The sequence below is a fragment of the Carcharodon carcharias genome, chromosome 16 (assembly GCF_017639515.1).
Source record: "Carcharodon carcharias isolate sCarCar2 chromosome 16, sCarCar2.pri, whole genome shotgun sequence".
Taxonomy (NCBI): Eukaryota; Metazoa; Chordata; class Chondrichthyes; order Lamniformes; family Lamnidae; genus Carcharodon; species Carcharodon carcharias.
The window spans coordinates 95299748-95317563 of record NC_054482.1 but is presented as its reverse complement, the minus strand read 5'-3'; the positions used below and the strand labels follow the sequence as shown (position 1 = coordinate 95317563).

Below are 17816 nucleotides of genomic sequence, written 5' to 3'. Positions count from 1 at the left end.
TTCCTACCATTAGACAATCGTGCATGGGAATCACGTCGACGGCAGCTGAAAGTGTATTCATCGAGCATGCATCGATCCAAAGTGGTCGAGCCTCCGGGAAAAGGTACATCTGGCGCAATATTTCCAGCACTCCCTTTCCAGTTGTTAAGAAAAATTATACAATTATTTGATTCATGAATAAAAATTGTGAAAAATGTGCATGCACAAGGCAGGATTACAATTTGCACGTTGAATGATTAAGTAGTGCAGCATATCAAAGCGCTATTTCTCTTTTTAAAAATTCACAGACACTGGAATAGAGCCTTCATGGATAGCATTTTTCAAAAAATATTTTCACCATTGAATGTCATGCTGCAAAGGAGAATAAAGTAAGCCGCCCTTCAAAATCCTTCTGTAGAGAAGGCACAGCAAATCCATAGGATCATTGTGGGTGTTAAGGGAAGCTTTGAACAAATTGCCTGTATTTCATATTGTGAATAATAGAATGGGGCAGAATTAGCAACTTGCAAGTCTACATGATGAAGCCATAATGGCCTAGAAATAGCTGGAAGAGTAATGGGGAGTCCACAGCGCCTGGCATTATTGGTGCCTTAAAAAGTACAACAATTTGCACATAAGATCAGATTCACTACAGAGTGCCGGGTGATTTACCTTCCTCCACCATTAGCCTTGTACAACCAGCACAACTACCATTTTACTGTGAGCCTCCCTGTTGGCATGTCATGCAATTGCTTGGATTTACACCTTGGTACGAATGAATCTTGCCAAAGCTATTTACTCCATGTCATAAGAACTCTGCTGATGATGTGACTTATGGTCCTGCCATTCTACTCAAACTTCAAGGCCCAAAAAGGAACAATTGAAACTAGAGTATAATCCTAGCAGGTAGTAAATTATTCCTAGACTTTTTTTAATATTGGGCATTTAAAAATGTCTCTTTCTATCTCTTTATTGTTCTATATTAATTCACTTTCTTTCTTTCCCTCACTTTATTTCACTTATTACATCAAGCTTGACCTAATTCATCCCATTTCCTTCTCAGCTGTTTGGTCAATTTCACTCTTTATCCTTAAATTTAATTGGTCAAGGAAGTGGACCTGATGGTGAGGAAGTCCCAGATACCCCATTGACCTCTCTGAACTGTTATTAATTTGAATTTTCAGCAATTTAAGGTGCAAAATTCATACAATGTGAGGAAAAAAATCTAATTCACAGCACACACCATGTGATGTGCCACTCCACCAATATCTGGACCATCCATGCAAAAGATGCAGTGAGTGCTTGTTAGTGCTCCTGTGTGGTGAGATCCAAGGATCCCACATGCTGAACAGGAGCACTATAACTATCCCATGCCAGTTAGAAGAATATGCTCATCTTTTGGCATCTATTAAAACAACAGGCTAGCAGCAGAAGCTCATGCCTTCTTTGTGCAGCTCAGCTTATGATACCTTCCCATTGCAGAGCAATTGTAGATTAGTCCCTGACAGAGATAGGACAAAGACATTTTTGCTCTCACTAGGATATTTTTGTACAAGTGCTGAGTTAGTCTTTCGTTTTTCTATTCTATTCCTAGACATGTCTCCAGTGGTGTTATTTCTTAATAATACTATTTGCTGAAATTTGGAGATTAGTCTTCAGTTCCAAATTAACAACATTAATACCTTCTTTAAATGTTTGGTATTGTATTATTTCACTTTCAATTGTACAGTATAGCATGAACCAAACTAATTCTTTGCTATTGCATATAAAGTACCTCAGACTCTTTCAGTCATTTTATTTCCAGACACTTTCAGTTTACCCCTAGCGGACACTTACACTGCATGTTTAGTGATGGTTAGAAGCAATTTCAACTTTGCACCAATGTTAAATTTGAGACCCATTGGAGGGCTCTGATACTCTTCACTTTTCCTATATTTGACAAGCTGAGAAAATCAAGTTGGATGTTGCACAAGCAAGCCAAAATCTGTCTTGAGTTTCTGGGAGGATTTTCTCCATTGACTGTAGGCAGAGCCTGGTGCAGGCAAGGATCTTACCGGCTGGTGATGGAAATGAAATTCCATGGTGCATCTCCCAAAATGAGTAGTTGCTTTTACAGTTGTGGATGTGACATCTTTGGAAAAAAACCATTTTCTGGGAAATGATGGCCATTGGTGGACCTTGATTGCGTCACTCTGCTGGCTCTGTTTGAATGTATTTGAGACAGTGAGATTGCAAAACCTGGCTCCCACGCGCAAGGCATGTTTGGCAACTCATTGGGCTTCCAATGCAATATGTGCAGCCACATATGTGTATTGAGAAAATAGGCTATTCTCCCATCAGCACACTCATAATAACTGAGAATCATTTGTTGGCTTGAAGGGAGATTCCATCCCTTGAGGTGGTCTCATTCTGCTTCAGTTTAATACCACATGGAATGTAAATCCATTGAAGTGTCAAATATGCTTTTACAAACTGCTCACACAAACACGGGCGCACACAAACACACAGTCTCCCTGACACAATTATGTTTAATGTGCTCAGACCTTTCCCTCCCCTTTTATAAGTATTTACATTTGAGACTGTTGGGAGTGAGCTCTTTCCACATTTTTACCTGTATAAGCCAGTGCATAGCTCTCTCCTGAACAAGACTACTATCGTTGCTGCTAAACAGTAAGCAACGACAACTTATTTTTATATAGCACCTTTAACATAATGAAACACCCCAAGGCATTTCACGGGAGCATTATAAAACAAAGTATGATACCGAGCTACACAAGAAGATGTTAGGTCAGGTGACCAAAAGCTTGGTCAAAAAGGAAGGTTTTAAGGTGTGTCTTAAAGGAAGAAAGCAAGGTGGAGAGGTGTAGGGAGGGTATTCCAGAGCTTGGGGCCCAGACGAGACTCTAGGTCCAGAGGGCATAATCTCATAGTAAGGGGTCACCCATTTAAAGCAGAGATGAGGAGGATTTTCTTCTTTTAGAGGGTAGTCAATCTGTGGAATTCTTTACCACAGAGGGCTGTAGAAGCTGGGTTGTTAAGTATATTCAAGGTGGAGATAAACAGACTTTTAATCAGATAAAGGTAAAATACTGCAGATGCTGGAAAACTGAAACAAAAACAAAAAATGCTGGAAAAACTCAGGAGGTCTGACAGCATCTGTGAAGAGAAAGACAGAGTTAATGTTTCGAGTCCATATGACTCTGAAATGAATATGGCTCTGAAGAAGTCATATGGATTTGAAACGTTAACTCTGTCTTTCTTGCCACAAATGCTGTCATACCTGCTGAGTTTTTCCAGAAGATTTTTAATCAGTAAGGGAAGCAAGTGTTATGGGGAAAGGCAGGAAAGAGGACTTGAGGATTATCAGATCAGCCATGATCTCATTGAATGGCGGAGCAGACTCGATGGGTTGAATGGCTTACTTCTGCTTCTACGTCTTATGGTCTTACAGCTGAAGGCACAGCCACCAGTGGTAGAGTGATTATAATTAGGAATGCACAAGAGGTCAGAATTAGAGGAGCACACATATCTCAGTGGGTTGTGGAGCTGCAGAAGGTTACAGAAATGGGGGTGCTGGGTTGGGGTTGGTGAAGGGCAAAGCCATGGAGGGATTTGAAAACAAGGGTGAGAATTTTTCAGTCAAACTGTTGCTTGATTGGGAGCCAATGTGATAGGGGAATGGGACTTGCTGCGAGTTAAGATGCAGACAGCAGAGTTTTGGATGACCTCAAGTTTACGGAAGATAGAATGTGGAAGACCAGCCAGGAGCGCATTGGAATAGTCGAGTCCAGTGGTAACAAAAGCAGGAAGAGAAGCCATTGCAAATGATCATCTGGTTATGATTAGGAGCAGTCAATATGAATGCAATTCTTCTAAGCTAGATACTGAACTGTCTCAGACCAATAGCTATGGTTTGCTATAAGTACACTGTTAAGCTGCTCCTTAGAGACAGATTTTTCACTACCCTGACCTCAATAACAGTAACAAAACAATCCTATAAGAACCATATATGTCATGAATTATTATAATATATCTTTTTTAAAAGCAACTACTGTTATAAATACAGAATTTGTATTGATGCAAACCATAGTTGAATCTTATTATCATAAACTTTGTGGTGCGCTTGAGTGTCAAATCAACTGAAGTGTGCTTTGAGTTATATAACACTTTTGGAAGCTGAAACCTGTGTGTGGCAGCCTCTGAGAGATCCTCTGAATTATTTTGCCACTTGTATGTTGGTGCACACCCTGAAACCACTTTCACTCAGGTGTGAGACCACTTCTAGGAGGTAATCTTATACCACTGCATCTGCTGCAGTATAAAGGTTGATAAGATGTAGGAGCAGAAGTAGGCCATTTGGCCCATCAAGTTTAATCCACCTTTCAATGAGAACATGGCTGATCTGATAATCCTCAACTCCACTTTCCTGCCTTTTCCCCATAACCTTTGATTCCCTTACTGATTAAAAATCTGTCTATCTCAGCCTTGAGTATAATTAACGACCCAGCCTCTACAGCCATCTGCGGTAAAGAATTCCACAGATTGAGAGAAGAAATTCCTCCTCATCTCTGTCTTAAATGGGTGACCCTTTATATTTAGATTATGCCCTCTAATCCTAGGCTCTCCCACAAGTGGAAACAACCTCTCAGCATCTACCCTGACAAGCCCCCTAAGAATCTTAAATGTTTCAATAAGGTCATCTCTCATTCTTCTAAACTCCAATGAGTACAGACCCAACCTACTCAACCTCTCCTCATAAGAAAATCCCACCTTACCCAGGATCAACCTAGTGAACCTTCTCTGGACTGCTTCCAATGCCAGTATATCTTTCCTTAGATAAGAGGAACAAAACTGTTCACAGTATTCTAGGTGTGGTCTAACTAGTGCCTTGTATAGTTTTAGCAAGATTTCCCAATATTTATATTCTATTCCCTTTAAAATAAAGGCCAACATTCCATTTGCCTTCCCTATTATCTGCTGAACTTGTATGTTAGCTTTTTGGGATTCATGCACAAGGACTCCCAAATCCCTCTGTGCTGCAGCTTTCTGTGGTCTTTCTCCATTTAAATAATATCCAACTCCTCTATTCTTCCTGCTAAAATGCATGACCTCACATTTTCCCACATTATATTCCATCTGTTAAGTTTTTCTCCATTCACTTAACTTGTCTATACCCCTCTGTAGACTCTTTGTGTCATCCTCACTACTTGCCTTCCCACCTATTTTTGTGTCATCCACAAACTTGCCGATAGTACATTCACTTCGCTCATCTAAGTCATTAATGTATATTGTTAATAATTGTGACCCCAGCACTGATCCCTGTGGCATTCCACTAGTTACAGGTGGCCATCCTGAAAATGCCCCCCTTATAACATCCTGTCTTCTATTAGTTAGCCAGTCCTCTATCCATGCTTATATAGTACCCCAAACACCATGGGCTCTTATCTTAAGTAGCTTTATGTGCAGTACCTTATCGAACGCCTTTTGGAAATCCAAATATATTACATCTACTGGTTCCCCTTTATCTGTCCTGCTTGTTATCTCCTCAAAGAATTCTAATAAATTTGTCATGATTTCCCCTTCATGAAGCCATGTTGACTCTGCCTGATTATATTATGCATTTCTAAATGCTCTGCTATTACATCCTTTATAATAGACTCTAACATTTTCCCAATGACAAATGTTAAGCTAACTGGCCTATAGTTACCTGTTTTTTGTCTCCCTCCCTTTTTCAATAAGGGTGTTACATTGGCAGTTTTCTAATTTTCTGGGACTTTTCCAGAATCTTAGAAGATTGCTACCAGTACATCCACTATTTGTGTAGCTACTTCATTTAATATCCATCAGGTCCAGGGCACTTATCAGCCTTTAGCCCTATTAGTTTCCCTAGTACTTTTCTCCAGTGATAATTCCTCTCCCACTTTTGCCCCTTGATTATTTAGTATTTTTGGAATGCTATTCATGTCTTCTACCATGAAGACTGATGCAAAGTATTTATTCAGCTCCTCTGCCATTTCCTGGTTCCCCAATATTATCTCCCCAGCCTCATTCTTTAAGGGGCCTGTGTTCACTTTGACCTCTCTCTGCCTTTTTATATATTTAAAGAACCTCTTACTATCCATTTTTATGTTACTTGCAAGTTTACCCTCAAAGTTTATTTTCTCCCTCTTTATTTTTTTTGGTCATCTTTTGTTGGTTTTTAAAACTTCCCCAATCCTCTGGTTTACCACTAAACTTTGCCACATTGTATGTTCTTTTCTTTCAATTTGACACTTTCCTTAATGCCCTCGGTTAACCATGCTTGGTTTATCCCCTTCCTAGAATCCTTATTCTTCACTGGGATACATAGTTGTTGTGAGTCATGAACTATTTTCTTAAATGTCTACCATTGTTCATCAACCATCTTTTCTGCTGAACGCCTTTCCCAGTCCACTCCAGCCAAATCTGCCTTCATTCCTTTGTAATTACCTTTATTTTAAGTTTAGCACAGTTGTTCCCGACCCATGTTTCTCACTCTCAAACTGAATACTAAATTTTACCATGTTATGGTATGTTTCCTAGGGGATCTTTTACTCTGAGATTGTTTATTAAACCTGCGTCATTACACATTACCAGATCTAAAACAGCCTGATCCTTGGTTGTATCCACAACACATTGTCCTAAGAAACTGTCCGAATACATTCTATGAATTCTTGCTCATGGTTACCTCTGCCAATTTGATTTTCCCAATCTACATGAAGATTAAAGTGATTCATAATTAATTTACTGCCTTTTTACATGCCCTCATTATGTCCTGTTTTATTTTCTCCCCTACAGTATAACTACTGTTTGGGGGCCTGTAGACTACTCCCACCTGTGTCCTCTTCCCCTTGTTATTTCTTACCTCCACCCATATGGATTCTACATCTTCCAATCCAAGATCCTTTCTTGCTATTGTACTTATTCCATCTCATATTAACAAAGTTACCCCACCACCCTTTCCTTCCTGCCTGTCTTTTCAAAAAGTCACACACCCCTGCATATTTAGTTCCCAGCTTTGATCTCCTTGTAACCATGTCTCTGTAATGGCTATAAGATCATCCCATTAACCTCTATTTACGCCGTTAATTCATTTATTTTGTTCTGAATACTATGTGCATTTAAGTAAAGTGCCATTAATTTTGACTTTTTACTATTTTTTCCCCTTTGACCCTATTTGCTGCTTTTTTTTATGTTTGTGCACTCTGTCCCTTCCTGTCACACTCTGGGTATCAATACCTAAATAGCCACCCTGCAATGCTGCCATATCCTTTTGCTTTGTTAGCCTGCATAACCTTCCCCAGAACCTTCTCCCCCCCCATTTTGTTAAAGCCCTCTCTGCAGCCCTGGTTATTCGATTTGCCAGGACACTGGTCGCAGCATGGTTCAAGTGAAGCCCATCCCACCGGAACAGTTTCCTTCTACCCCAGTACTGGCACCAGTGCCCCATGAACTGAAACCCATTCCTCCCACACCAATCTTTGAGCCAAGCATTTAACTCCTTGACTTTATTTACCCTATGCCAGTTTGCCCGTGGCTCAGGTAGTAATACTGAGATTATTACCTTGAAGGTTCTGCTTTTTCAAATTCTTTCAGCAGAACCTTCTTTCTAGTCTTATCAATATCATTGGTACCAGCTGAGAACTGGATCCCTCACCTCCCACTCCAAGTCCCTCTCCAGCCCTGAGGAGATGTCCTTAACCCTGGCACCGGGCACATGTGCTAGTACAAGCCTAAAATATTCACTGCTCATTTGAGAACTCTTAAATGTTCATTTTGAATGATTTTAAAGTTAGCAAAGAACCAACAGGATGGAAAGTTATCCTTCGGTTAGCATTTAATTTGAGTGGAAGTCTGAACGTTGAAGCAAGCATGCAATGTTTCATTAAGATAAAAGTAATGTACTGCGGATGCTGGAAATCTGAAACAAACACAGAAAATGCTGGAAAAACTCAACAGGTCTGACAGCAACTGTGGAGAGAGAAACAGAGTTGATGTTTTGAGTCCAATAGGTGCTGTCAGAGCTGCTGAGTTTTTCCAGCATTTTCTATATTTGTATGCAATGTTTCATTGTTCCCTGACTAGGAGCCAGAAATATAACTGACATCTGTCAGCTGTCTATGGTAGATGTCGGCCTAAATCTGTGGTATAACAAATCCTTAGCACACTCCAAAGTGTTAACTGGTTTGAACATCTTTTGTGTATAGGTTCTTACATTTCACTTGGAGATTAAAGACAAAATTTGTTTAAAATTTAGATCACCATGCCAAACCTTGTATCCTGGTTTTTTAATTCTTACCACAAATTACAAGCAGTAGTGCCTTTTGTAGCTGTAGCTTGGACAGGACCTCAAACATATTCTGCATTTTCAATGGCTAACCTGTACCTCAGCTTCATTTGCACACCATTGCTCCATGTCCTGTGATACCCTTGCCCAAAAGAAGGTCTATCTATTCTCAGTCTTGAGCATTTTAATGAAGCAAGCATCCACAGGCTTTTGGCAGCATGAGTTCCAAATTTTCACTATGCTTTGTGTGAAAAAGTACTACCTGATTTCACACCTAAATGGTCCACCTCTAATTTTACGATTATGCAGTCTTGTTCTGGACTCTCCCACACAGTGAAAGTGTTTCTCTGTATCTACCTATCAAATCGCTTAATCATTGTAAACACATCAGTTAGATCACCCCACAACTTTCTAAAATGAAATCGAAACCCACACATCTCTAGTTCTGTATGCCTTCTGACAAGCTTCAGCGAAATCTGGGGCAGAACAATTTTCCTGTGTGTAACCCCTCTGAATGTCGCCCATAAGTCTCAGGGTCTCATGGCACTTCCTGCACTGCTCGATGAAGGCCACCCAGGGAATTTTACAGAAAACCCATCAGCAGGGGACCATGTAATTCTGCCCAGTGAATTCACAACATAAACGTGTGCTCCCCTCTGCTCCTGCGCAGTGCCTTGTATTAATCTAAATGCAGCAATTCATGAACAAAAGTCAATAATTAAAAGTAAGCTTGAAAAAGAAAGTTCTAGAGAGCACTTTTATGTTGGCTTGTGCCAGCTGTTCTTATTTTAATTATTAAACAAATAGTTCCTTTCTTGTCAATCTTCATAAACAATTTTAAAACATATTGCACAAAGTTTAATCTAATATTCATAGAATAGCTCACTCTAAATAATGTTACAAAGAATTAAGACATGGAAGTTGAGTTGAGGTCATGGACTACACAAGATGTGTTGTTGCCTAGAATCACACTAGCTTCTGTTATCCTTGATAGAATCTTCCAGTAACAGGGAAGATCATTTGTCACATTGAGATAGAACTGTAGAGGAAAATAACTTACTATTTTAAAGGTATTCATAGGCTGATGTTCTGTGGTCACTAAATTTTCAAATGGACAGCAGATTCATTTAAGCCAGAAATATTAAACTATATCATAAAACTAGAAGTGGTATTGTACCATGGATTAGTGATGAAGAACGGAATTTATTCTACGTGACAGATGAGGTTCAGTAGGAGCATTGGAGAGGGGCTCACTGGCTGGGGCTTGGGAGGGCAAGGGGTTTGACAGAAAGGGCAGGGAGTGGCTCCCAGTGGGTTCCCTCATTTCCTAATGCCGGGTCCCTCGATCAGGCACTAAGTGTTTGACAACGAGGGACTACTGTGGGCTTCTTCAGGCGATTGCCTGCCCACCGCTGGTTGAATACCAGCGGTGATGGAATGAGGTCCTTAAGTGGACATTAATTGGCCGAAGAGATGTTAGGACACATGTTACTTGCTGGTTCAAGAAAATCTTATAGCTTCTGTATTGAGGCCAAATTTCAAGTAGGGTATAAAAAACTAAACATAAAAGTCTGCATGCCAGGCAATTTCCTTTTTTCTATTTGTAAGTCAACACTATGCACCATCAGGTTATTACCTTAAATTCACAAAGTTATATTTTCTATCAATCAACATCAACCGTCCCTATGAACATACATGCACCCTATGGTTGCCATTTTTCAGCTGATTCTTTTTTAGTCACACCAGCCTTCCTTACATTCCAGTCTGTACAAGTCACTTCCTCCATCTCTTTAAAGAAAATATATATCCTGGTCTCTTAACGCTATTCATTTATGTTCTCCTTTACCATTCTTTTCCTCCCAGTCTCCAGATATGTCTATGCATCATTTGCCTAATGGTGTGATCTATCTTTGTTCTGGGTTCTGAGTTGCAGCACTTGGTGAGCAATCTGCATTGCTCTCATTTACACTGTTAGAAGGCCAAACAACAGAAAGCAGCTGATCCATGAATGCAGCATTGTTAATTTTGACTTAAGTGGATAATTAATTTAATTTGGAGATTTACATAGAATTTACAATATATTCACAGGTTGTTTAAACTGGGGTTAAACTGTTTTTACTTCAATGCAAGGAGCATTACAAACAAGGTAGATGAGTTAAGGGCACAGGTAGACACGTGGCAGCAGGATGTCATTGCTATAATGGATACCTGGCTAAAGGAGGGACAAAACTGGCAAATTAATATCCCTGGTTGTACAGTCTTCAGACACGATAGAATAGGAGATAAAAAAGGAGGGGGGTAGCACTAATGACTACAGAATCAATTCCATTTGTGAGAAGGGATGATATACTAAATGGGTCAACAAACGAGGCTTTATGGATTGAGCTTAGAAATAAAAAGAGGCAGTCACACTACTGGCAGTACACTACAGACCCCCAAATAATGAAAGGACAATAGAAGAACAAATATGTAGGCAAATTTCTGATTGTAAGAACAAGAGGGCAATAATAGTCGGAGACTTCAACTATCCTAATATCGACTGGGATTCAAACAATATAAGGGGCACTGAGGGAGGAAAGTTCATGCAGTGTGTCCAGGAAAATTTTTTCAACCAATTAGTGACAAACCCAACAAGAGGAGATGCAATTCTAGACCTAGTATTGGGGAATGAAGAAGGGCAAGTGGGTGAAGTGACTGTTGGCGACCATATCGTGGACAGTGATCACAATTCAGTTAGATTTAGCATTACCATGGATAAGGACAAAGATAAGGCAGGAGTAAAAGTCTTGAACTGGGAGAAGGCAAATTTTGCAGAAATGAGAAGGGACTTGGCTGAGGTGGACTGGACAGCACTGCTGGAGGATTAAACAGTGGAAAACCAGTGGGAAGCACTAAAAAGCAAGATCCTAATTGTGCAAAGTAGACACGTTCCCTACAAAAATAAGAGTGGTACTGCCAAATCTAGACCCCCCTGGTTGTCTAGAGGAATACAGGGGAAGATCAAACAGAAAAAGAAAGTGTACAATAGGCACAAAGAACTAAGATCTGCAGATAGCCTAGACAAATATAGGAAGTGCAGGGATGAAGTAAAAAAGGAAATAAGGAAATCAAAGAGAGGGCATCAAAAAAAGATTAGCAAGTAAAGTTAAAGATAACCGAAAGATGTTCTATCAATACATTAATGCTAAAAAGTTAGTTAAGGAAAAAGTGGGACCTATCAGAGATGAAGATGGAAACTTGTGTGTAGATGCAGAGGCTGTGGGAAGGGTTTTGAATGAAGATTTTGTCTCCATGTTTACAAAGGAAAGGGAGGATGTAGATATAGTAGTCCAGGAGAAACACTGCGAGATATTGGACAGGAAAGTCATAAAGAGAGAGGAAGTACTCAAAGGGTTGAAATCTTTGAAAGTTGATAAGTCACCAGGGCCAGATGGATTGTTTCTGAGGCTGCTGAAAGAAGTCAGGGAGTAGATAGCAGACGCTCTGAGGATGATTTTCCAATCTTCACTAGATACAGGGGAGGTACCGGAGGACTGGAGAAATGCAAAAGTAGTTCCATTGTTTAAAAAGGGATCAAAGGAAATGCCAAACAATTATAGGCCAGTTAGTCTTACATCAGTGGTGAGCAAATTAGTAGAATCAATCCTGAGAGATAGGATTAACTGTCATGTGGAAAGGCATGGACTAGTCAGGGAAGGTCAACATGGATTTGTTAAAGGAAGGTCTTGCCTCACAAATTTGATTGAATTCTTTGAGGAAGTGACAAGAAGGGTTGATGAAGGTAGTGCAGTGGATGTTGTGTACATGGATTTTAGCAAGGCATTTGACAATTTTCCACATGGCAGATTAATCAGGAAAGTAAAAGCCCATTGTAATTAGGGTAATGTGGCAAACTGGATAAAAGGTTGGCTTTGTAACATGAAACAAAGGGTAATGGTCATTGGATGCCCTTGCGAATGGAAAGTTGTCTCAAGTGGTGTTCCACAGGGCTTGGTGTTGGGACCCTTGCTGTTTGTGTTATATATTAACGATTTGGATGTGAACATGGGGGGCACGATTAGGAAACTTGCAGATGACACAAAGTTTGGCTGAGTAGTGGATAGTGTAGAGGATAGCCATAATCTCCAAAACGATATAGATGTGTTGGTGGTGCGGGCGGTAAAGTGGCAGATGGATTTTAACATAGAGAAGTGTGAAGTCATACATTTAGGGAGGGCAAACAATTACAGGGATTACAAAATAAATGGGAATTTACTAAGAGGGGTAGATGAAGTGAGAGATCTTGGCGTACAAGTACACAGGTCTCTAAAGGCAGCAGCTCAAGTAGACAAGGTTGTAAAGAAGGCATATGGAATACTCTACTTTGTTGGCAGAGGTATAGAATATAAAAGTAAGGATATAATGTTGGAACTGTATAAAACACTGGTTAGGCTACAGCTGGAGTATTGTGTGCAGTTCTGGTCACCACATTACAGGAAGGACGTAATAGCTCTGGAGAGGATGCAGAGGAGGTTTACAAGAATGTTGCCAGAGTTAGAAAAGTGTAGCTACGAGGGGAGATTGGATAGGTTGGGGTTATTTTCCTTAGAACAAAGAAAGCTGAGAGGTGACTTGACGTGTACAAAATTATGAAGGGAATAGATAGAGTGGACAGGATAAAATTGTTTCCCTTGGCGGAGAATTCTAGAACCAGGAGACATAGATTCAAGATAAGTGGCAGAAGGTGTAGGGGGGACATGAGGAAGAACTTTTTTACGCAGAGGGTAGTGGGTGTCTGGAATTCACTGCCCAAGTTGGTGGTAGAGGCAGAAACTTTAAACTCTTTTAAAAAGTACCTGGATCTGCACCTGAAGTGCTATAAACTGCAGGGCTATGGGCCGGGTGCAGGAAGGTGGGATTAGAAAGGGCACCTGGGTGTCCTCGGTCTGGCATGGACAAGATGGGCTGAATGGCCTCCTTCTGTGCTGTAACTTTTCTTTGGTTCTATGGTTTGCCTCAATTGATCCACAGGAGCCTTCTCCCACCCTACCTGGATATCAGCTGTGGCTCAGTTGCTTGCACTCTGAGTCAGAAGGTGGTGGGTTCAAGTCGCACTCCAGGACTTGAGTACAAGAATCTAGACTGAAAGTGAGGCAGTACTGCACTGTTAAGAGACTGTCTTTCAGATGAGATGTCTGCCCTCTCATGGTACTATTTTGTAAAAGAGCAGGGGAGTTAGCCCTAGTGCCCTTGTCAGTATTTATCCCTCAGTCAACATCACAGAAAAAATAGAATATCTGATCATTATCCGATTGCTGTTTTTGGGAGATTGCTCTGTGTAAATTGGCTGCTGACTTGCCTACATTAGAACGGTGACTACACTTCATTGGCTGTAAGTTTCTTTGGGACATCCTATATAAGTGCAAGTCTTTTTCCACTTCATCTAACCATATCAACACACAGTTCATTCAGTTATTCAGATTATTTATATTTACATCTAAATAAGTGCTGCTGTGTAATATGGCTAACACGATAAGCTGAATGTGAGGATTACGTTATACAGCTTCTTGATATTCTCTAAGAGGAAATTTAATTTGGTGGCAATAAAAGACTAACTGTAACATCAGTCAAAGTTAAATGTTTGCTGCATAATAAGTATAGTAAAAGAATTGTACATTTTAAACAAGGGCCATAAACCTTTATATATTTTACAGATTTAATTGGAGCATCTAATGGACACATTAAAATGCTTTGAATATATGAAAGTTACATCCTCAAATTTAAAATACCCCAGTTGCACAATGGCAATACATATTTTTAATTTTCAGATTTGAAGGGGGCTGATGCTGGCTTCACAAATTATCCATTCTTGGGATTTTATTCAGTAGTTGCACCTGAAAATTTTCAGGTCAGGAGTGAAGGCACCCAATTATAATCTTAACTTAAGTGGGAAAGAGGTGCATTTGCCATTGAAGATGGTGACAAACGACAATGCATGCATTATATAGGAATGATCTGTAACATGCATTAACAATCATACAATAATGAAGATTCCTTAAAATCGTGCCATTGCTTTTGAATATGGTCTTGCAGTTATCTGGGAGTTTAACATAGGCTAAACTCAATGTTAGACTTCATAGCATGTAGTAGCAGTCCCTTCCTTTCCAATAGTCAGCTCATTAATTTTGCAGTATGTTAACTACATTTTAAAACAATGAAAGATGCAGTAGCATTCTAAAATAAGTGTCACGGATAAAATGCATGTGTTTTCTCACTGTCCCAGATCAATATGTATTGCATGTGACGTGTGTGTATTTCCTTACTCTGAGTGATTGTCTCAATTTAAATAATTCCACCAGCAAGGCTTTTTGTGAGTTTAAAAATAAAGAAGGTTATTTATTATTCCACACTTGCTCTGCAGATTTTAAGAAAAAGTTATATTTCACTTACTCACCTCACACACATTATCACCCACACAAAAATTAGATACAGATGAAGAAAAAAACAGTATGATTACAATAATTATCTCAGTCTGTCTTTTGTGTTTCTTATATGAGTTGGTGCTTTTAGTTGAAATGGAGGTTTTGTAAGCAAAGAATTCTCAGTAAGTTGCGAGGCTTCTTGTAGTTGAATTTCTAGAGGTTGGGTTCTCAGGCGAACTTGAAGTTGGAACAGGCTGGGGAGAGTCCTCCCACTTTCAAGATATTGCTGTTTATTACTTTGGCTGCGTATTTGACTTGTAGCTGGCTCGATGGCTTTTCTGATGGACTTTAATGGAACTTTATCTCTCTTTGCAAGCAGCTTTTGCTGTTTTGAAAGCTGACAGGCATGGCTGTGCTTATCATGTGACTTTTACAAGTTCAAAAATCCTTTGTCCGACGCAAGGTGGGGGTTGGTTACACATCCTGTGTTGTTGGTCGACATTTTGAAATTCATCCTGCCTAGTTTGGATGAGAAGCCCCCTTTGTAATACAATGACAGGCTGATGGGATCCCTTGCACATTGAGTTTTGCTGTTTCTTTTGTCCATGTTGAAATGGAAAGATGAGTCGGCTGAAATGCTATTGTTCTGTTGTTGATGGTCCATCCTTAAACAAAGAGATGTGTAAATTTCCAGGCTGGCTGTGAATGTTCATACTTAATCAGGTATTTGCTTGAGCTTCAACACTGCCCGGAGCCCAAAATGCCAAGGGTCGCATGACCTACAATGGCCATTTTAATAGATTCTTTGGGCTGAATTTTGCCATCGGTGTGCAGGGGGTGGGGCCCACTTGTTGATGCGTAACATGATGCGGGATGATGTCGGGGGCTCCCATTTAAGTTTTCAGGAAGGCGGGCCCGCAGCAAAATCAGCTATGGGCCTGCTGACCTGTCAGTGGCCAATTGAGGCCATTGACAGGATCATTAAAACATTTAAAGGACCTTCCCATCCAACCTTAAGGTTGGCGGGCAGGCCAGGAGCCCCAGCGGGGAATAGAAAAAACATGAAACCTCATCCACCAGTGGGATGAGGTTTCATGTCGGGATTTAAAAAGTTTAATAAAGTTGCAGTGAAATTTATGAACATGTCCCATCTCGTGTGACATTGTCACATGAGGGAGACATTAAGGATTTTTTCCTTTCTCTATTTTTAATGTTTTCACAACTGTCAGCGATTTCCCTGAGGTAGCACTTAGCCTCGGGGAAATGTGCGCTCTTTCATGAGCATTCGCGAAAGAGCGCACTCTCGCATTTGAGGAATCCCCTCCCCCTTCCCCAGCCCTCACAGGAAGTGCATGGTGCTTCCCGGTGGATGTCACACTGGGCGGGCCTTAATTGGCCTGCCCACTTAAAATGGCGGTGGGGACTGCTTCTCCGGCGGAAAGGTGAAAAATTCTGCGTTTTGTGTCTGAAATTTGAAAAGTCTTGTCTGAAAGTTCATAATATAATGAAACATGGCAGAAGTAAAATCTAAATTGAAACACAGGTTATGGGAATTTATCTGAAAGATACCGCACAACAAAAGCTATCAGACATTAAATGTGAGATCAGTGTTTTACAAAAGCAATCAGGTTATTAATCTGCAGATTTGCATGATCCGGAGAAAACTTCAGCAATCCAAATCAAGGGACTTTGTAGAATAAACATACTTCCTTTTATATGCAAAAATAATTAAATAAAATGAGTTAGAATAAGTAGATATCAAGTAATTGCACTCTTTGTAGGCACTGAATCACTGGGGATAATTGTAGAAAATAGCGATTTTTGACTGTCCTTGACAATAGGTCATGACCCAATTCAAAGCAGACATCAGGGACATCTGTAGAGCAGTATTTCAGTTGTGTGTAGAATATTCATTAACTTATAATGGCAGGAGTACTTCAACAACATTAATTTGGCTCCCTGTAACCTAAAAGTGAAATATTCTGTTTCTGCCCCAAATATTTTAAAATAATTGAAAAGAAGTGATATGATCTTTTACATACATAATATATTTCTAAAGTCACATGAATTTATATCTTTTAGATATATTGTCAAATTGTATAAAATGTCATATCTATTTATTTAACAGTTTTGCGTCTGCCATGAGCTTTCTGATTCATTAATGATAGGCTCAGTCTGTTCTTTCAAATGCAGTGCTTTTACTGCCTTTGGCTGGTGACGATGGTCTCCTTTTCTATTGAATATTTTTGTGATGGAACTAAAACTCATTAGGGATGATTTTCATGGTGCATGTGCTTTTTTTTTATTCATTCACAGGATGTGGGCATTGCTGGCTGGGCCAGCATTTATTGTCCATCCTTACTTGCCTTTCAGAAGGTGGTGGTGAGCTGCCTTTTTGAACTGACGCAGTCCATGTGGTGCAGGTACACCCACAGTGCTGTTAGGAAGGGAGTTCCAGGATTTTGACCCAGCGACAGTGAAGGAACGGCGATATATTTCCAAGTCAAGATGGTGAGTGACTTGGAGGAGACGTTCCAAGTGGTGGTGTACCCATTTATCTGATGCCCTTGTCCTTCTAGATGGTTATTGTCGTGGGTTTAGAAGGTGCTATCGAAGGAGCCTTGGTTGAATTCCTGCATGCATCATGCACACTGCTGCTACTACGCGGTGTCAAGCTCCTTGAGTGTTGTGGGAGCTGCACTCATCCAGGCAAGTGGGGAGTATTCCATCACACTCCTGACTTGTGCATTGTAGATGGTGAACAGGCTTTGGGGAGTCAGGAGGTGAGTTACTCATCACAGGACTCCTAGCTTCTGACCTGCTCTTGTAGCCACAGTATTTATATGGCTAATCCATTTAAGTTTCTGGTCAATGGTAACCCCCAGGATGTTGATAGTGGGGGGTTCAGTGATGGTAATGCCATTGAGCGTCAAGCGGCGATGGTTAGATTCTCTTGTTGGAGATGATCATTGCCTGGCACTTGTGTGGCGCAAATGTTCCTTGTCACTTGTCAACCCAAGCCTGGATATTGTTCAGGTTTTGCTGCATTTGGACATGGACTGCTTCAGTATCTGAGGAGTTGCTAATGGTGCTGAACATTGTGCAATCATCAGTGAACATCCCCACTTGTA

At 40.3% G+C, this 17816-nt stretch overlaps 1 protein-coding gene across 2 annotated transcripts in view; it reads left to right on the top strand.

The window, feature by feature from the left end:
* The window catches only part of LOC121289313 (2-lysophosphatidate phosphatase PLPPR4-like), a 75434-nt gene that overhangs the window by 279 nt on the left and 57339 nt on the right, over nucleotides 1-17816 (top strand). The gene's annotated exons all lie outside the window — the stretch shown is intronic.